A 20,728-nucleotide genomic window follows, 5' to 3' on the forward strand; every position below is an offset into this window, starting at 1 on the left:
GGGCGTGACAAGTTGGTATCAGAGCCTCCTTTGACCGTAGGATCAGCCCAATGGAAACCCTAAGAGCCCTCTGCTTTTCATGTTTGTGCATAGTTTGCGAAAGTTAGAGTGTTTTGAAAATGGGTTAGTGTTTTTCAAAAGCGTGAGTGATTTAAAAGACAAAACCCCTTTGGTTGAAAAGCGTGAGTAAATCGATTTACGGGTAAAACTTTATTTACTTTGTTTCTTTTATGATTTATTTATCTTGAAATAAAATTTTGCATCTATTGATTCCATATCCTTGTGTTCTATAGATGGCTGACCATCCCTTGTACCATCGTGGAAACGGAATGGCTGGATTCGTGGCAGAGTTGGCAAAAGTCTCGTTCACGGCAGGATACCCCTATGAGCCGGAGTACACTACGATCCATCCTCTTGAAGGCGAGGTTCCCCACCGAGTCAGATTGGAGCTACATGGAATCCCCGGTTTCCTCCCTAACTTGGAAGCAGAAGGAGCCGGAGGCACACATGAGCATGCCTGCTGTCACGCCCGGAGTTTTATCCCAAGCCTAAATCGTAAAAAGAAATTCGTAAATAACTATTGGCTTAATTAACTCGGGAAAAATCCCTCTAAAAGGAATTAATTCAATTAAATCGAGGCTCGCAAATCGACTAACAGGATTTGAATTTAAATTGCAGAAGTATAAAATTTGGCCAAACAAATTAATTTAAAACTCGGTAAAAGTGGGGTTTTCCTTTTTCCCTCCTTTTTCCTTTCTTTTTCCCTTCCTTCTCAAATTGGGCCGAAGTCCAATTTTCCTCCCTTCCTTTTCTTTTTCCTTTTTCTTTTTCCTCTCCTCCTTCCCGGGCCGGCCCAGCCGAGCCGGCCCACCTCTCCCCGCCTGGCCGGCCCAGCCGAGCCGGCCTTCCGCTCCGGCCTCCTCCGCCCGCGCGCCTCCCTCCTCTCTCTCGCGCCACTGACAGGTGGGGCCCACCTGTCAGCGACCGAAAACCCGTCTCCGCGCCAGCCCGCGCCCGCGTCGCGTCGCGCCGGCCGAGTCCGCCGCCGCCCCGAGTCCTCCGCCGCGCCGCCGCTGCAACCACCGCCGCAACCGCCGCCGCCGAGTTCGCCGCGTCGTCGACTCGGTCTCCACCGGCCTCTCCGCCCTAGCCGGCGCCACCGCCTATAAAATCCTCGCGCCGCTGCCCCGCCGCCACTTTCCCCTCTCCGCCCGAAGCTCCCCTCCGTCGCCGTCAGCCGCCGATTTCCCCGTCGGCCGTTGGACGTCGCCGCCCACCCGCGTCACCACCTCCGCCTCGGCTTCGCCGACCTTCCGCCGGCCCTCGTCGCCACCGGTGGTCGCCTAGCGTCGTCGCCGCCCCTTCGTCCCTCCCGCCGCCGTGCCCGTCGTCTCGACGCAGTCGGCCGATCTCGTCGCCGCGCGTCGCCAGCCGCCGCGCGTCTGTGTCGTCACCGCCGCCTCGCCCTTGCCGACGCGTCGCCTTCTTTGTCGCTGCCGGTGAGCGTTTCCCCTCTCCCTCTCTCGTTTCCTCCATCATCGCCTCCGAGCTCACCCCCGCGCCGGTCGTCGTCGTCGCGCCGTCGTCGTCATCGCGCCGTCGTCGCCGTCACCGCCCGCTTGTCGCCGCCCGATGTCGTCGCCGACGCCGTCGTTGCTGCGCCGTCGCCGGCCGTCGCTGCCCCGCGCCGCCGTCGAGGCCGTCTCTCCTCTCCTCTATCGCTGCCACTTGGCCGCTCCGCTCGACTCCGCCGCCACTCAGCCGCTCTCTCCCTCCTCCGCTCTGCTCCGCTCGTCGCCGCTCTGAGCCGCGCCACCCCGCCGCGGTCTCCGCCTCCTCCTCACCGACGTCGTCGTCGCCCTTCGGTCGCCGGTCGATGTCGCCGACGTCGACGCCCTCGTGCCGCCGGTCATCGCCATCGCCACCTCCCCTTTCTCCTCGGCCCTCGCCGTCTCCGCCGCTCCCGCCGCCGCTGCTCGCACGCCGATGTTCCCGCTTCCCGGCTGCCGTCGCCGTTCGCCGCCGCCCGCCGGTTCGCGCCGCTTGTCGCCGGGCGCCATCCTCCGCCGGTCGCCGTCCACCGCCGCCCGGGCGTTGCCGCCCCTCTCCCTCTCCCGGCCGGACCCCGCTCCCCTCCTCTCTGTTCCACGGTCGCCGACCGACGGGTCCCACCCGTTAGTCGCCACCCCGCCAGCCCCTTCCTCTCTCTCCTCCCCGGGCCCGCGTGTCAACCGCCCATTTCCCCTCTCTCCCACTGACAGGTGGTCCCCACCTGTCAGCCGTCAGCCTCCTCTCTCCTCGCTGACGTCAGCAGCCCCATTAATTGCGCAATAATTGATTTAGGTTTTTCCCCCGTCGCAGCGCCGTTCGTTCTCGAAGTCGTCGCCGAAGTTCCTCGTGGGTCTAAGCAAGGCAAGTGGCACCCTTCTTTGATCATATTGAACCTATGTTTATAAAATCCCCCGCTTTTACATTCAAACATGCATTGTTTTATGCAAATCTATTTACTGTATTTATCTATTGGGAATTTACCATTATATCCGTTGATTCCTATTCATTATTATTGTCATCCCAGGATTAATTTGACTAGATTTAGGGTTAGTCAATGCTTAGCCATGCTTAGTTCAACTAGCTCACCAATTCTTATTTAATTATTGATTAAACTTTGATACACCTTTAATGGTTGTAATCATTAATAATCTCCCGATGTGGTTTAATACAACTAAAATATTGCTTATGGTGGGCTGTGGGTGCATGGTTTTGAGAGTCGTGCCCATGGCAATTAAGGACCGGTTCTCAGGAAACCCTGAAGGTCTTACACGTACTAACCACAAGCCAGAATGGGCAACGGTGAGACTCGTAATCTAGCTTGTCCCTATTCGACGTACCCAGGCAAGGGTAGGCGTGATGGAGTATGGACGGGCAATCGTGGTGTAACGAAAGCTTCTCCTGCTTCCGGATCTACCAAGGCACAAGAGGGGACTGCCCGACTTGGTGTAAAGGAGGGGGTGAAACCTGAAGTGTGGTGCGATTGTCTAGGGAGGGTTAGGTGAAAGGTCTTATCATGGTTTCTGTACTGAGGTATCGTGGTGATACGTTGGGGCATGGTAACATGCTTGGCAGCCATGTCTTGTGGGTAAAGTTGTACACCTCTGCAGAGTAAAACTATTCGAATAGCCGTGCCCGCGGTTATTGGGCGAACCGACAGACTCACTGGGATTAGTTGAACCCCTTTAATAATTTTATTAATCTTGGAACTGGTTTGACCCTGCGCAATGTGGTGTAACGTTGGCAGTGGTTTGGGTCTGTCGCAACGTGGTTTAACGTTGGACAGAGGGTTGACCCTGTCGCTACGTGGTGTAACGTTCGACAGCGGTCTGGGCCTGTTGCAACGTGGTGTAACGTTGGACAGTGGATGTTTATTTTAAATGTTACTTTGCTTTTATTTCAGTCTATTTTATCTACTGTTTTGCTAAATTACTGCAGCTTTTGTGCAAGTTAACCTTAGCCTATCCTTGATACCCTGTTGCATTCATTATTCTCCCCCTCTTGGGTGTTACTTGTTGAGTACGGTGGTTTGTACTCAGCCTTGCTTAATTTTTCCCCCACTAGAGCAAGTGCCGGAGCTGGTGTCAGAAGAAGGTTGTTCCGAAGGTTAAAGTAAGGTTCAGTCCGCCGTCGAGAGTGCCTGTGGTGTGGAGCCGTCTTCGTCAGCTGAAGCTGAAGATTAGAGGGTTTAGTTTGTTTTCCTTTTCCGCTGCATTTCGATAGATAATTGTTTTTATTTGTTTTTAAGTCGTGGAACTGTGTATTAATTTGTCATAGTGTGTACTCGGGCTGATGCCTGGACCGAGATTTAATACATGCTATTGTTCAGAAATTTGGTGTAAATTTCTGGGCGTGACAAGTTGGTATCAGAGCCAATCTTGACCGTAGGATGAGCCAAATGGAAACCCTAGGAGCCTTCTGTCATATGCATTAGGTTTTGTAAAATTTGAGTCGTTTGCAAAAAAAAAAAAGAGTCGAGTCTTTTGGTTTTGAAAATTTAGCGAGCATTCTTGCTTCTCAAACCTTGATCTCTATAGATGTGTGTCATCCCATCGACGAGCCCGTGCCTTCATCGCAGCAGTCGTCAGCAACTTCAGTCGATCAAGTGTCAAGACCGAAGATTCAAGTGAGGAGTCAGGTCTGCGCTACTCCAAGCGTCGCTCTCAAGTTGAAGATGGAGTCGTTCAAGAGTCAACCGTTGCTTCATCAGTCGTCGCAGCCGTTTTGAGCCGTAGACGTTACCCTAGCATCGTCTTTTAGTCGTTGCTTGGTAGTTTTTGTGTGTGTAGGTTTGTTTTGGGGTTAGCGGTTCACCATAGCAAGTAGTGGCGTTATGGTTGTACCACCAGGAGTTGAGTGCTCTTTTAAGTGTTTTAATCGAGATCAGAAAATTACAGTCGAGTAATTCAAGAAAAGCCCCTTTGATTTTCTCCTCCCCTTTGTTCTCCCCTTCTGCTCAGATGGTGAACACAAGGAACAGTAACCGCAACAACAATGGAGCAACTGGAAGTCAAGAAAACCGTGAAGGTTCACGCAATGGATCACCACAACCGCAACAAGAGGACCCGACGATTGCCCAAGTTCTAGCCAACCAGGCTCAAATGATGACCATGATGATGCAACAGATGCAACAACAACACCAACAGATGATGCAGCTTTTGATGAATCAGCAGCAGAATCAACACCAAGGACCACCGCCAGCACAGTCAAAGTTATCAGAGTTTCTTCGAGTTCGACCACCGACGTTTGCAAGCACAACCAACCCGATGGAAGCAAATGACTGGCTACATGCAATCGAAAAGAAGCTGAATCTTCTGGAGTGCAGTGATCAAGAGAAGGTCGCTTTCGCGACTCACCAACTGATGGGACCCGCCTCCGTTTGGTGGGATAACCTTTTGGCTACTCGCACTGCCACTACAGATATCACTTGGGACGAGTTCTGCAACAGTTTTCGGAAAGCCCATGTGCCAGATGGAATAGTAGCACAGAAGAAGTGTGAGTTTCGTGAACTGCAACAAGGGGACATGACAGTTACAGAGTATCTCCATGAGTTCAACCGCCTTGCACGTTATGCCCCGGAAGATGTGCGCACCGATGCTGAAAGACAAGAGAAGTTTCTTGAAGGACTGGATGATGACCTGACCAAACAGCTGATCTCCAGAGATTTTGCGGACTTTGAGAAGTTAGTGGACAAAGCAATCTGCCAGGAGGACCAGTGCAACCAGATGGATCGCAAGAGAAAAGCGGAACAAGTCAACACAGGAAAGAACCAGAAGCCACGTTTGCACTTTGGACAACAGCAGGGGTCTTCGACACTGATTGTTCGTCAACACCGACCTTTCAACCCAAGCAACTACAACCCCCATGACAACGACAGCAATGGAGTACAACTGCAGCCTTTATCAGCACTGCCACCGCCAAGCCAGACAACACCAGCTCAGAAGCCAGGGGTTTGTTTCAACTGCAACAGACCGGGTCACTTCGCCAAGGAGTGTCCACAGCCAAGACGCAACAAACCAGGATTCATGCAAGCCCAAGTCAATCAAGTCTCAGCCAAGGAAGCTCAAGCCGCACCCGAGTTTGTTCCAGGTAAGTTTTGCCAACTCTAGGCTGCTTGTCTGCACCTTTTTAACAGCTCCTCCGAATCTCGGGGACGAGATTCTGTTAAGGGGGGTGGATTTGTCACGCCCGGAGTTTTATCCCAAGCCTAAATCGTAAAAAGAAATTCGTAAATAACTATTGGCTTAATTAACTCGGGAAAAATCCCTCTAAAAGGAATTAATTCAATTAAATCGAGGCTCGCAAATCGACTAACAGGATTTGAATTTAAATTGCAGAAGTATAAAATTTGGCCAAACAAATTAATTTAAAACTCGGCAAAAGTGGGGTTTTCCTTTTTCCCTCCTTTTTCCTTTCTTTTTCCCTTCCTTCTCAAATTGGGTCGAAGTCCAATTTTCCTCCCTTCCTTTTCTTTTTCCTTTTTCTTTTTCCTCTCCTCCTTCCCGGGCCGGCCCAGCCGAGCCGGCCCAACTCTCCCCGCCTGGCCGGCCCAGCCGAGCCGGCCTTCCGCTCCGGCCTCCTCCGCCCGCGCGCCTCCCTCCTCTCTCTCGCGCCACTGACAGGTGGGGCCCACCTGTCAGCGACCGAAAACCCGTCTCCGCGCCAGCCCGCGCCCGCGTCGCGTCGCGCCGGCCGAGTCCGCCGCCGCCCCGAGTCCTCCGCCGCGCCGCCGAGTTCGCCGCGTCGTCGACTCGGTCTCCACCGGCCTCTCCGCCCTAGCCGGCGCCACTGCCTATAAAATCCTCGCGCCGCCGCCCCGCCGCCACTTTCCCCTCTCCGCCCGAAGCTCCCCTCCGTCGCCGTCAGCCGCCGATTTCCCCGTCGGCCGTTGGACGTCGCCGCCCACCCGCGTCACCACCTCCGCCTCGGCTTCGCCGACCTTCCGCCGGCCCTCGTCGCCACCGGTGGTCGCCGAGCGTCGTCGCCGCCCCTTCGTCCCTCCCGCCGCCGTGCCCGTCGTCTCGACGCCGTCGGCCGATCTCGTCGCCGCGCGTCGCCAGCCGCCGCGCGTCTGTGTCGTCACCGCCGCCTCGCCCTCGCCGACGCGTCGCCTTCTTTGTCGCCGCCGGTGAGCGTTTCCCCTCTCCCTCTCTCGTTTCCTCCATCATCGCCTCCGAGCTCACCCCCGCGCCAGTCGTCGTCGTCGCGCCGTCGTCGTCGTCGCGCCGTCGTCGCCGTCACCGCCCGCTTGTCGCCGCCCGACGTCGTCGCCGACGCCGTCGTTGCTGCGCCGTCGCCGGCCGTCGCTGCCCCGCGCCGCCGTCGAGGCCGTCTCTCCTCTCCTCTATCGCTGCCACTTGGCCGCTCCGCTCGACTCCGCCGCCACTCAGCCGCTCTCTCCCTCCTCCGCTCTGCTCCGCTCGTCGCCGCTCTGAGCCGCGCCACCCCGCCGCGGTCTCCGCCTCCTCCTCGCCGACGTCGTCGTCACCCTTCGGTCGCCGGTCGATGTCACCGACGTCGACGCCCTTGTGCCGCCGGTCATCGCCATCGCCACCTCCCCTTTCTCCTCGGCCCTCGCCGTCTCCGCCGCTCCCGCCGCCGCTGCTCGCAAGCCGATGTTCCCGCTTCCCGGCTGCCGTCGCCGTTCGCCGCCGCCCGCCGGTTCGCGCCGCTCGTCGCCGGGCGCCATCCTCCGCCGGTCGCCGTCCACCGCCGCCCGGGCGTTGCCGCCCCTCTCCCTCTCCCGGCCGGACCCCGCTCCCCTCCTCTCTGTTCCACGGTCGCCGACCGACGGGTCCCACCCGTCAGTCGCCACCCCGCCAGCCCCTTCCTCTCTCTCCTCCCCGGGCCCGCGTGTCAACCGCCCATTTCCCCTCTCTCCCACTGACAGGTGGTCCCCACCTGTCAGCCGTCAGCCTCCTCTCTCCTCGCTGACGTCAGCAGCCCCATTAATTGCGCAATAATTGATTTAGGACTTTTCTGTTTAGCTAAAAAACCCAGAAAACTTCTAAAATTCATAAGTAATTCATCTAGTCTCCGGTTAGGTCCATTTAAGTTTCATTAAATCCATAAAATTGCCAAGAATCCATTAAAAATAGTTTCTTTCTCTGTTTCAGTAGTTTTATAGCCTGTTTTGTTTGTTTTGCCTTGTTTGTCGTAGGTTTTTCCCCCGTCGCAGCGCCGTTCGTTCTCGAAGTCGTCGCCGAAGTTCCTCGTGGGTCTAAGCAAGGCAAGTGGCACCCTTCTTTGATCATATTGAACCTATGTTTATAAAATCCCCCGCTTTTACATTCAAACATGCATTGTTTTATGCAAATCTATTTACTGTATTTATCTATTGGGAATTTACCATTATATCCGTTGATTCCTATTCATTATTATTGTCATCCCAGGATTAATTTGACTAGATTTAGGGTTAGTCAATGCTTAGCCATGCTTAGTTCAACTAGCTCACCAATTCTTATTTAATTATTGATTAAACTTTGATACACCTTTAATGGTTGTAATCATTAATAATCTCCCGATGTGGTTTAATACAACTAAAATATTGCTTATGGTGGGCTGTGGGTGCATGGTTTTGAGAGTCGTGCCCATGGCAATTAAGGACCGGTTCTCAGGAAACCCTGAAGGTCTTACACGTACTAACCACAAGCCAGAATGGGCAACGGTGAGACTCGTAATCTAGCTTGTCCCTATTCGACGTACCCAGGCAAGGGTAGGCGTGATGGAGTATGGACGGGCAATCGTGGTGTAACGAAAGCTTCTCCTGCTTCCGGATCTACCAAGGCACAAGAGGGGACTGCCCGACTTGGTGTAAAGGAGGGGGTGAAACCTGAAGTGTGGTGCGATTGTCTAGGGAGGGTTAGGTGAAAGGTCTTATCATGGTTTCTGTACTGAGGTATCGTGGTGATACGTTGGGGCATGGTAACATGCTTGGCAGCCATGTCTTGTGGGTAAAGTTGTACACCTCTGCAGAGTAAAACTATTCGAATAGCCGTGCCCGCGGTTATTGGGCGAACCGACAGACTCACTGGGATTAGTTGAACCCCTTTAATAATTTTATTAATCTTGGAACTGGTTTGACCCTGCGCAATGTGGTGTAACGTTGGCAGTGGTTTGGGTCTGTCGCAACGTGGTTTAACGTTGGACAGAGGGTTGACCCTGTCGCTACGTGGTGTAACGTTCGACAGCGGTCTAGGCCTGTTGCAACGTGGTGTAACGTTGGACAGTGGATGTTTATTTTAAATGTTACTTTGCTTTTATTTCAGTCTATTTTATCTACTGTTTTGCTAAATTACTGCAGCTTTTGTGCAAGTTAACCTTAGCCTATCCTTGATACCCTGTTGCATTCATTATTCTCCCCCTCTTGGGTGTTACTTGTTGAGTACGGTGGTTTGTACTCAGCCTTGCTTAATTTTTCCCCCACTAGAGCAAGTGCCGGAGCTGGTGTCAGAAGAAGGTTGTTCCGAAGGTTAAAGTAAGGTTCAGTCCGCCGTCGAGAGTGCCTGTGGTGTGGAGCCGTCTTCGTCAGCTGAAGCTGAAGATTAGAGGGTTTAGTTTGTTTTCCTTTTCCGCTGCATTTCGATAGATAATTGTTTTTATTTGTTTTTAAGTCGTGGAACTGTGTATTAATTTGTCATAGTGTGTACTCGGGCTGATGCCTGGACCGAGATTTAATACATGCTATTGTTCAGAAATTTGGTGTAAATTTCTGGGCGTGACAAGTTGGTATCAGAGCCAATCTTGACCGTAGGATGAGCCAAATGGAAACCCTAGGAGCCTTCTGTCATATGCATTAGGTTTTGTAAAATTTGAGTCGTTTGCAAAAAAAAAAAGAGTCGAGTCTTTTGGTTTTGAAAATTTAGCGAGCATTCTTGCTTCTCAAACCTTGATCTCTATAGATGTGTGTCATCCCATCGACGAGCCCGTGCCTTCATCGCAGCAGTCGTCAGCAACTTCAGTCGATCAAGTGTCAAGACCGAAGATTCAAGTGAGGAGTCAGGTCTGCGCTACTCCAAGCGTCGCTCTCAAGTTGAAGATGGAGTCGTTCAAGAGTCAACCGTTGCTTCTTCAGTCGTCGCAGCCGTTTTGAGCCGTAGACGTTACCCTAGCATCGTCTTTTAGTCGTTGCTTGGTAGTTTTTGTGTGTGTAGGTTTGTTTTGGGGTTAGCGGTTCACCATAGCAAGTAGTGGCGTTATGGTTGTACCACCAGGAGTTGAGTGCTCTTTTAAGTGTTTTAATCGAGATCAGAAAATTACAGTCGAGTAATTCAAGAAAAGCCCCTTTGATTTTCTCCTCCCCTTTGTTCTCCCCTTCTGCTCAGATGGTGAACACAAGGAACAGTAACCGCAACAACAATGGAGCAACTGGAAGTCAAGAAAACCGTGAAGGTTCACGCAATGGATCACCACAACCGCAACAAGAGGACCCGACGATTGCCCAAGTTCTAGCCAACCAGGCTCAAATGATGACCATGATGATGCAACAGATGCAACAACAACACCAACAGATGATGCAGCTTTTGATGAATCAGCAGCAGAATCAACACCAAGGACCACCGCCAGCACAGTCAAAGTTATCAGAGTTTCTTCGAGTTCGACCACCGACGTTTGCAAGCACAACCAACCCGATGGAAGCAAATGACTGGCTACATGCAATCGAAAAGAAGCTGAATCTTCTGGAGTGCAGTGATCAAGAGAAGGTCGCTTTCGCGACTCACCAACTGATGGGACCCGCCTCCGTTTGGTGGGATAACCTTTTGGCTACTCGCACTGCCACTACAGATATCACTTGGGACGAGTTCTGCAACAGTTTTCGGAAAGCCCATGTGCCAGATGGAATAGTAGCACAGAAGAAGTGTGAGTTTCGTGAACTGCAACAAGGGGACATGACAGTTACAGAGTATCTCCATGAGTTCAACCGCCTTGCACGTTATGCCCCGGAAGATGTGCGCACCGATGCTGAAAGACAAGAGAAGTTTCTTGAAGGACTGGATGATGACCTGACCAAACAGCTGATCTCCAGAGATTTTGCGGACTTTGAGAAGTTAGTGGACAAAGCAATCTGCCAGGAGGACCAGTGCAACCAGATGGATCGCAAGAGAAAAGCGGAACAAGTCAACACAGGAAAGAACCAGAAGCCACGTTTGCACTTTGGACAACAGCAGGGGTCTTCGACACTGATTGTTCGTCAACACCGACCTTTCAACCCAAGCAACTACAACCCCCATGACAACGACAGCAATGGAGTACAACTGCAGCCTTTATCAGCACTGCCACCGCCAAGCCAGACAACACCAGCTCAGAAGCCAGGGGTTTGTTTCAACTGCAACAGACCGGGTCACTTCGCCAAGGAGTGTCCACAGCCAAGACGCAACAAACCAGGATTCATGCAAGCCCAAGTCAATCAAGTCTCAGCCAAGGAAGCTCAAGCCGCACCCGAGTTTGTTCCAGGTAAGTTTTGCCAACTCTAGGCTGCTTGTCTGCACCTTTTTAACAGCTCCTCCGAATCTCGGGGACGAGATTCTGTTAAGGGGGGTGGATTTGTCACGCCCGGAGTTTTATCCCAAGCCTAAATCGTAAAAAGAAATTCGTAAATAACTATTGGCTTAATTAACTCGGGAAAAATCCCTCTAAAAGGAATTAATTCAATTAAATCGAGGCTCGCAAATCGACTAACAGGATTTGAATTTAAATTGCAGAAGTATAAAATTTGGCCAAACAAATTAATTTAAAACTCGGCAAAAGTGGGGTTTTCCTTTTTCCCTCCTTTTTCCTTTCTTTTTCCCTTCCTTCTCAAATTGGGTCGAAGTCCAATTTTCCTCCCTTCCTTTTCTTTTTCCTTTTTCTTTTTCCTCTCCTCCTTCCCGGGCCGGCCCAGCCGAGCCGGCCCAACTCTCCCCGCCTGGCCGGCCCAGCCGAGCCGGCCTTCCGCTCCGGCCTCCTCCGCCCGCGCGCCTCCCTCCTCTCTCTCGCGCCACTGACAGGTGGGGCCCACCTGTCAGCGACCGAAAACCCGTCTCCGCGCCAGCCCGCGCCCGCGTCGCGTCGCGCCGGCCGAGTCCGCCGCCGCCCCGAGTCCTCCGCCGCGCCGCCGCTGCAACCACCGCCGCAACCGCCGCCGCCGAGTTCGCCGCGTCGTCGACTCGGTCTCCACCGGCCTCTCCGCCCTAGCCGGCGCCACTGCCTATAAAATCCTCGCGCCGCCGCCCCGCCGCCACTTTCCCCTCTCCGCCCGAAGCTCCCCTCCGTCGCCGTCAGCCGCCGATTTCCCCGTCGGCCGTTGGACGTCGCCGCCCACCCGCGTCACCACCTCCGCCTCGGCTTCGCCGACCTTCCGCCGGCCCTCGTCGCCACCGGTGGTCGCCGAGCGTCGTCGCCGCCCCTTCGTCCCTCCCGCCGCCGTGCCCGTCGTCTCGACGCCGTCGGCCGATCTCGTCGCCGCGCGTCGCCAGCCGCCGCGCGTCTGTGTCGTCACCGCCGCCTCGCCCTCGCCGACGCGTCGCCTTCTTTGTCGCCGCCGGTGAGCGTTTCCCCTCTCCCTCTCTCGTTTCCTCCATCATCGCCTCCGAGCTCACCCCCGCGCCAGTCGTCGTCGTCGCGCCGTCGTCGTCGTCGCGCCGTCGTCGCCGTCACCGCCCGCTTGTCGCCGCCCGACGTCGTCGCCGACGCCGTCGTTGCTGCGCCGTCGCCGGCCGTCGCTGCCCCGCGCCGCCGTCGAGGCCGTCTCTCCTCTCCTCTATCGCTGCCACTTGGCCGCTCCGCTCGACTCCGCCGCCACTCAGCCGCTCTCTCCCTCCTCCGCTCTGCTCCGCTCGTCGCCGCTCTGAGCCGCGCCACCCCGCCGCGGTCTCCGCCTCCTCCTCGCCGACGTCGTCGTCACCCTTCGGTCGCCGGTCGATGTCGCCGACGTCGACGCCCTTGTGCCGCCGGTCATCGCCATCGCCACCTCCCCTTTCTCCTCGGCCCTCGCCGTCTCCGCCGCTCCCGCCGCCGCTGCTCGCAAGCCGATGTTCCCGCTTCCCGGCTGCCGTCGCCGTTCGCCGCCGCCCGCCGGTTCGCGCCGCTCGTCGCCGGGCGCCATCCTCCGCCGGTCGTCATCCACCGCCGCCCGGGCGTTGCCGCCCCTCTCCCTCTCCCGGCCGGACCCCGCTCCCCTCCTCTCTGTTCCACGGTCGCCGACCGACGGGTCCCACCCGTCAGTCGCCACCCCGCCAGCCCCTTCCTCTCTCTCCTCCCCGGGCCCGCGTGTCAACCGCCCATTTCCCCTCTCTCCCACTGACAGGTGGTCCCCACCTGTCAGCCGTCAGCCTCCTCTCTCCTCGCTGACGTCAGCAGCCCCATTAATTGCGCAATAATTGATTTAGGACTTTTCTGTTTAGCTAAAAAACCCAGAAAACTTCTAAAATTCATAAGTAATTCATCTAGTCTCCGGTTAGGTCCATTTAAGTTTCATTAAATCCATAAAATTGCCAAGAATCCATTAAAAATAGTTTCTTTCTCTGTTTCAGTAGTTTTATAGCCTGTTTTGTTTGTTTTGCCTTGTTTGTCGTAGGTTTTTCCCCCGTCGCAGCGCCGTTCGTTCTCGAAGTCGTCGCCGAAGTTCCTCGTGGGTCTAAGCAAGGCAAGTGGCACCCTTCTTTGATCATATTGAACCTATGTTTATAAAATCCCCCGCTTTTACATTCAAACATGCATTGTTTTATGCAAATCTATTTACTGTATTTATCTATTGGGAATTTACCATTATATCCGTTGATTCCTATTCATTATTATTGTCATCCCAGGATTAATTTGACTAGATTTAGGGTTAGTCAATGCTTAGCCATGCTTAGTTCAACTAGCTCACCAATTCTTATTTAATTATTGATTAAACTTTGATACACCTTTAATGGTTGTAATCATTAATAATCTCCCGATGTGGTTTAATACAACTAAAATATTGCTTATGGTGGGCTGTGGGTGCATGGTTTTGAGAGTCGTGCCCATGGCAATTAAGGACCGGTTCTCAGGAAACCCTGAAGGTCTTACACGTACTAACCACAAGCCAGAATGGGCAACGGTGAGACTCGTAATCTAGCTTGTCCCTATTCGATGTACCCAGGCAAGGGTAGGCGTGATGGAGTATGGACGGGCAATCGTGGTGTAACGAAAGCTTCTCCTGCTTCTGGATCTACCAAGGCACAAGAGGGGACTGCCCGACTTGGTGTAAAGGAGGGGGTGAAACCTGAAGTGTGGTGCGATTGTCTAGGGAGGGTTAGGTGAAAGGTCTTATCATGGTTTCTGTACTGAGGTATCGTGGTGATACGTTGGGGCATGGTAACATGCTTGGCAGCCATGTCTTGTGGGTAAAGTTGTACACCTCTGCAGAGTAAAACTATTCGAATAGCCGTGCCCGCGGTTATTGGGCGAACCGACAGACTCACTGGGATTAGTTGAACCCCTTTAATAATTTTATTAATCTTGGAACTGGTTTGACCCTGCGCAATGTGGTGTAACGTTGGCAGTGGTTTGGGTCTGTCGCAACGTGGTTTAACGTTGGACAGAGGGTTGACCCTGTCGCTACGTGGTGTAACGTTCGACAGCGGTCTGGGCCTGTTGCAACGTGGTGTAACGTTGGACAGTGGATGTTTATTTTAAATGTTACTTTGCTTTTATTTCAGTCTATTTTATCTACTGTTTTGCTAAATTACTGCAGCTTTTGTGCAAGTTAACCTTAGCCTATCCTTGATACCCTGTTGCATTCATTATTCTCCCTCTCTTGGGTGTTACTTGTTGAGTACGGTGGTTTGTACTCAGCCTTGCTTAATTTTTCCCCCACCAGAGCAAGTGCCGGAGCTGGTGTCAGAAGAAGGTTGTTCCGAAGGTTAAAGTAAGGTTCAGTCCGCCGTCGAGAGTGCCTGTGGTGTGGAGCCGTCTTCGTCAGCTGAAGCTGAAGATTAGAGGGTTTAGTTTGTTTTCCTTTTCCGCTGCATTTCGATAGATAATTGTTTTTATTTGTTTTTAAGTCGTGGAACTGTGTATTAATTTGTCATAGTGTGTACTCGGGCTGATGCCTGGACCGAGATTTAATACATGCTATTGTTCAGAAATTTGGTGTAAATTTCTGGGCGTGACACCTGCCAGGAAGCTGCTTACAGTCTGATGACAACACTCAGGGCAAGGCACGACCTGACGTTTCGGCATTCGGCTTACCGGTATCACCCTAGTCGTGGACCCAATTCCATGGTCAGTAGGTTTCGGTCTGCCCGGAGTGAGCAAGACCCTACCTTCGGTAGGATGTGCACGGTGCTGCAGGGCCTCGACCAGATGCATCACGATCTCCACGAAGCGTCCAAGGCCTTGAACGACGCCAAGCTCACTCAGATTGTCCGCCTGCAAGATGAGATCGACCGATTGAAGAAGGAGAACGCCAGGCTCAAAGGACTCCCAGAGCCTAGTGGTGCAAGGCTTCGCACTACGGCAAGGAAGCGAACCCGTGGGCCGCCCAGAGTTCAGTCTTACCCCGGTGCCCCGGATGAACCAAGACCGCTGATGCAGATGGTGCCAACCTCTCCGACCCCAGTGCCCGAGGAAGGTGTCTCCCCATTCAACGCTGCAAGAAGCCGTAACAGGATCGTCACAGTCTCTAGCAGCAGCGAGTCCGCTTCTGGTGAAGATGAAGATGGTCTCCCTAGCAACTCCAGGAGCCGTTCTGAAGACGAGGAAGAAGATCCGTCCCCTGTCGTCGATCGTCGCTCTCCTTCCGTGCCCTAGACGTTGCCTTTAGCTTCGTTTTAGTCGTTGTGTGTTAGTTTTGGTGTGTTAGGTTTGCTTCACTTGGGGCTAGTGGTGAACCATAGCAGTAGTGGGGTTATGGTTGTACCGTCAGGAGTTGTGTGGTTTTCAAGTGTGTTTCTTAAGCAAGACAATTACAATTCACTAATTAAATAAAGCCCCTGTTTGCTTAGCCGTTTCTTTTTCTTCTTTCTCTTTCTGTTCCCTCCCGCTCCTGCAGATGGTGAACACCTGCCACGGCAACCGCGACACCGACCAGTCCAGCACCGGAGGACCGCCCCCACCGCCTCCACCAGAGAACCCGTCACTCGCCCAGATTCTTGCTAGCCAAACTCAGATGCTCGCTTGGATGATGCAGCAGATGCAACAGCAACAGCAACAACACCAACAAGTGCTACAGCAGCTCTTGAATCAGAATCAGAACAACCAGCAACAGCATGGACCACCCCCAGTGCAGTCCAAGTTGCCAGAGTTTCTCCGTGTTCGTCCCCCGACCTTGTCAAGCACTACCAACCCCATGGAGGCAAGTGATTGGCTCCATGCTATCGAGAAGAAGCTCAATCTACTACAGTGCACTGACCAAGAGAATGTATCCTTCGCCGCACATCAACTGATGGGTCCCGCCTCTGCTTGGTGGGATAATTTCCTGGTTACCCGCACCGCTACCACGGAAGTGACTTGGGCGGAGTTCTGTCTTAACTTCCGCAAGGCCCATATCCCTGACGGGATAGTCACACAAAAAAAGCGTGAGTTCCGCGCTCTGCAGCAAGGTACCAAGACAATGACAGAGTACCTTCATGAGTTTAATCACCTAGCGTGATATGCCCCCGAGGATGTTCGCACTGATGCCGAAAGACAAGAAAAGTTCCTCGGAGGTTTGGATGATGAGCTGAAGAAGCAGTTGCTTTCGGGCGACTATGCTGACTTCGAAAGACTAGTGGACAAGGCCATCCGTCAAGAGGACCAACACCTCCAGATGGATAAGAAGAGGAAGGCTTCGTAGTTCAGGTCCAACCAGCCGCCTCCTCAGAAGCCCCGATTCCACACCAGCCCCCATCCCCAGAATCAGCAGCACGGACAGTCGACCTTTATTGTCCGCCAGCATCGTCCCTACAACCCCAACAACTTCTACAGTGGTGGCTCGTCCCAGCGTGCTCCACCTCAGCGTGCTCTCCCTGCACCAGCTCCTCGGCAACAGAACGCTCCTCCACCAACAGCTCAACCTCCTCCAGCCCGGAAGGATGCAGGTGCAAAGCCTGGAGTGTGCTACAACTGTGGCGACCCAGGTCACTTTGCCGACAAGTGCCCGAAGCCGAAGCGTAGCGGGCAGAGATTTGTTCAAGCTCGTGTGAACCATGTCACCACCGAAGAAGCACAGGCTGCGCCAGAAGTAATACTGGGTACGTTTCCTGTCAACTCCGTACTTGCTACAGTACTTTTTGATTCTGGTGCTACGCACTCTTTTATTTGAAGAAAGTTTGTGGGATTGCTTGGGTTAAGAAGGGAAAAGTTCAGAAACCCGATGCGGGTTAGTACTCCAGGGCATAGTATGTTTTTGGACCTTTATAGCCCTATTGTGCCCATAGAGATCCAAGGGACACCCTTTCTAGCCAATCTCATCCTTCTCGAATCCAAAGACCTAGATATCATTTTGGGAATGGACTGGCTTACCAACCATCAAGGAGTGATTGATTGTGCCAAGCGTACAGTCACCTTGACCATTGAAATGGGTAAAGTGGTGGCTTACCAGTCGCCGGAGTCAGTGTCAATCAGGACTTGTTTGAATCAGATGGAAGCCGAAGAGCAACCCTCGGAAACAGTCAAAGATCCGAAGAAGTTGGAAGACATACCAGTGGTTTGTGAGTATCCGGAGGTGTTTCCAGATGATCTCACAACAATGCCGCCAGAAAGAGAGATCGAGTTCCGTATCGACTTGGTACCAGGAACTGCACCGATCTATAAGAGACCCTACAGGATGGCAGCTAATGAGATGGCAGAAGTGAAGAAGCAAGTGGATGAACAGCTTCAGAAAGGTTACATCCGACCGAGTACCTCGCCTTGGGGTGCCCCGGTTATTTTTGTTGAGAAGAAGGACAAAACTAAGAGAATGTGTGTGGACTATCGTGCTTTGAACGATGTTACCATCAAGAATAAGTATCCTCTGCCAAGGATTGATGATCTGTTTGATCAGTTGAAGGGAGCCAAAGTTTTCTCCAAGATCGATTTGAGATCAGGGTATCACCAGTTGAGAATTCGGGAAGAGGATATTCCCAAGACGGCATTCACTACTCGCTACGGCTTGTATGAGTGTACGGTAATGTCGTTTGGACTTACTAATGCCCCGGCATTTTTCATGAATCTCATGAATAAGGTGTTCATGGAATACCTGGATAAGTTTGTGGTTGTCTTCATTGATGACATTCTTATCTACTCCAAGTCAGAAGAAGAGCACGAGCAACATTTGCGGATTGTGCTAGAGAAGCTAAGAGAACATCAGTTGTATGCCAAGTTCAGCAAGTGTGATTTCTGGCTACACGAAGTGAAGTTCCTTGGCCATGTGATCAATGCGCAAGGTGTAGTAGTGGACCCCAGTAATGTGGAGTCAGTGATCAAGTGGACCCCGCCTAAGACGGTTTCCCAGATCAGGAGTTTCTTAGGACTTGCGGGCTATTACCGCCGGTTCATTGAGAATTTTTTCAAAGATAGCCAAGCCAATGACTCAGTTGTTGAAAAAGGAAGAGAAGTTCAAATGGTCAAAAGAGTGCGATAAGAGTTTTGAAGAGCTCAAGCAAAGGTTAGTTTCGGCACCTGTGTTGGTTTTGCCCGATCAAATGAAAGACATCCAGGTTTACTGTGTGCTAATGCAAGAAGGGAAGGTGGTTGCTTACGCCTCTCGTCAGTTAAGACCACATCAGGGTAACTACCCGACTCATGATTTGGAACTAGCAGCTGTGGTGCATGCCCTAAAGATTTGGCGACACTACTTAATCGGTAACAAGTGTGAAGTGTATACGGATCATAAGAGTTTAAAGTATATCTTTACACAACCGGATTTGAACCTCCGCCAGCGAAGATGGTTGGAATTGATCAAGGATTATGATTTGAGTATCCATTACCATCCAGGCAAAGCAAATGTAGTTGCAGATGCTTTGAGCCGGAAGAATTACTGCAATGTTGCGGTATCAACGGAAGTGTGTGAACAGTTACAACAGGAGTTCGAACGACTAAATTTGGGTTTAGTCGAAGAGGGTTTTGTGGCAGCCCTAGAAGCGCAACCCACTTTGGTGGATCAAGTTCGCCAATCCCAAGCAAATGATCCGGAGATAGCTGAGCTAAAGAAAAATATGCGAGTTGGTAAAGCTCGAGATTTTTCAGAAGATAAACATGGGACAATCTGGATGGGAAACAGGTTGGGTGTACCAGATAACAAGGAGTTAAAGGAGTTGATACTCCAAGAAGCTCATCAAACCCAGTACTCTTTTCACCCCGGGAGTACTAAGATGTATCAGGATCTCAAAGAAAAGTTTTGGTGGGTTAGTATGAAGAGAGAAATTGCAGAATATGTCGCCTTGTGCGATGTTTGTCAACGAGTCAAAGCAGAACACCAAAGGCCAGCAGGATTGTTGCAACCTCTCCAGATTCCAGAATGGAAATGGGAAGAAATCGGGATGGATTTCATCACTGGTTTACCAAGGACTGCTGCCGGTCATGTCTCGATTTGGGTAATTGTGGATCGATTGACAAAGGTCGCTCATTTCATACCAGTTCACACTACCTACTTAGGGAAAAGATTAGCTGAGATTTATTTGGCTAGGATCATGTGTCTACATGGAGTACCAAAGAAGATTGTTTCTGACCGAGGAAGTCAGTTTACTTCCAAGTTTTGGCAGAAGCTACAGGAAGAATTGGGAACCCAACTGAACTTCAGTACGGCTTATCATCCACAGACAGATGGTCAGACAGAGAGGGTAAATCAGATTCTTGAAGATATGCTCAGAGCTTGTGCTCTCGACTTTGGTGGAACTTGGGATAAGAATCTACCGTATGGAGAGTTCTCATACAACAACAGTTATCAAGCCAGTTTGCAGATGGCACCTTTTGAAGCATTGTATGGGCGAAAGTGTCGTACACCCCTCTTCTGGGATCAAACAGGAGAACGTCAGGTTTTTGGGACTAAAGTTTTAAGCCAGGCGGAAGAAAAAGTCAGAATAATCCGTGAAAGGTTGAAAACGGCCCAAACCAGACAGAAGAGTTATGCACATAATCGTCGAAGGGACTTAGCCTTCGAGACAGGAGACTACGTGTACCTCCGCGTCACACCTTTGCGAGGAGTACACCGGTTTCAGACCAAAGGAAAATTGGCACCACGTTTTGTGGGACCATACCGGATAGTGGAACGCAGGGGAGAAGTTGCGTCTCAGTTAGAGCTCCCTGCTAACATGGTTGGAATCCATGACGTGTTCCATGTGTCGCAGCTCAAGTGCCTACGTGTGCCTGAAGAACAGACCAATTCCAAGCACATCGATTTACAGGAAGATCTAACGTATGTGGAGAAACCAGCACGGATTCTAGAAACCAGTGAAACAAAGACTCGGAACCGTGTGATCAGATTCTGCAGAGTTCAGTGGAGTCACCACTCAGAAGAAGAAGCGACATGGGAAAGAGAAGATGAGCTCAAGACCGCCCATCCGCACCTCTTCGCCAGTGCCTCCGAATCTCGGGGTCGAGATTCCGTTTAAGGGGGTAGGTTTGTCACACCCGGAGTTTTGTCCTAAGCCTAAAATCGTAAAAAGGAATTCGTAAATAACAATTGGCTTAATTAACTCTGGAAGAATCCGTTTAAAAGAACTTAATTTATTTAAATCGAGGCTTGCAAATCGACTAACTGGATTTAAATTCATATTGCAGAAGAATAAAATTTGACCAAACAAATTATTTAAAATTCGGCAAAAGTGTGGTTTTCCTTTTTCCCTCCATTTTCCTTTCTTTTTCCCTTCCTTCTCAAATTGGGCCGAAGTCCAATTTTCCTCCCTTCCTTTTCTTTTTCCTTTTTCTTTTTCTTTTCCTTCCTTCCTGGGCCGGCCCAGCCGAGCCGCCCCGTTTCCCCTCGGCCGGCCCAGCCGATCGGCCTCCGGCCTCCTCCCTGCGTGCGCCCCGCCTGGGCCGCCGCTTCGGCCCAGCCAGCTCGCTCGCTCATGCCGCGAAGTCCGTTGCCGCTCCCTCCTCCCTCGCGCCACTGACAGGTGGGGCCCACCTGTCAGCGACCGAAAACCCGCCTGCCCGCGCGCCCGCGCCGCGCCGAGTCCGAGTCCGCGCCGCCGCCGCAACCGCCGCCGCTGCATCGGCCGCCGCCGAGACCGCGTCGTGCCCGACTCGGTCTCCAACCTCCGCCCCGCTGTCACGC

This window comes from Oryza brachyantha, chromosome 12, assembly GCF_000231095.2.
Source record: "Oryza brachyantha chromosome 12, ObraRS2, whole genome shotgun sequence".
NCBI classification, from domain to species: Eukaryota; Viridiplantae; Streptophyta; class Magnoliopsida; order Poales; family Poaceae; genus Oryza; species Oryza brachyantha.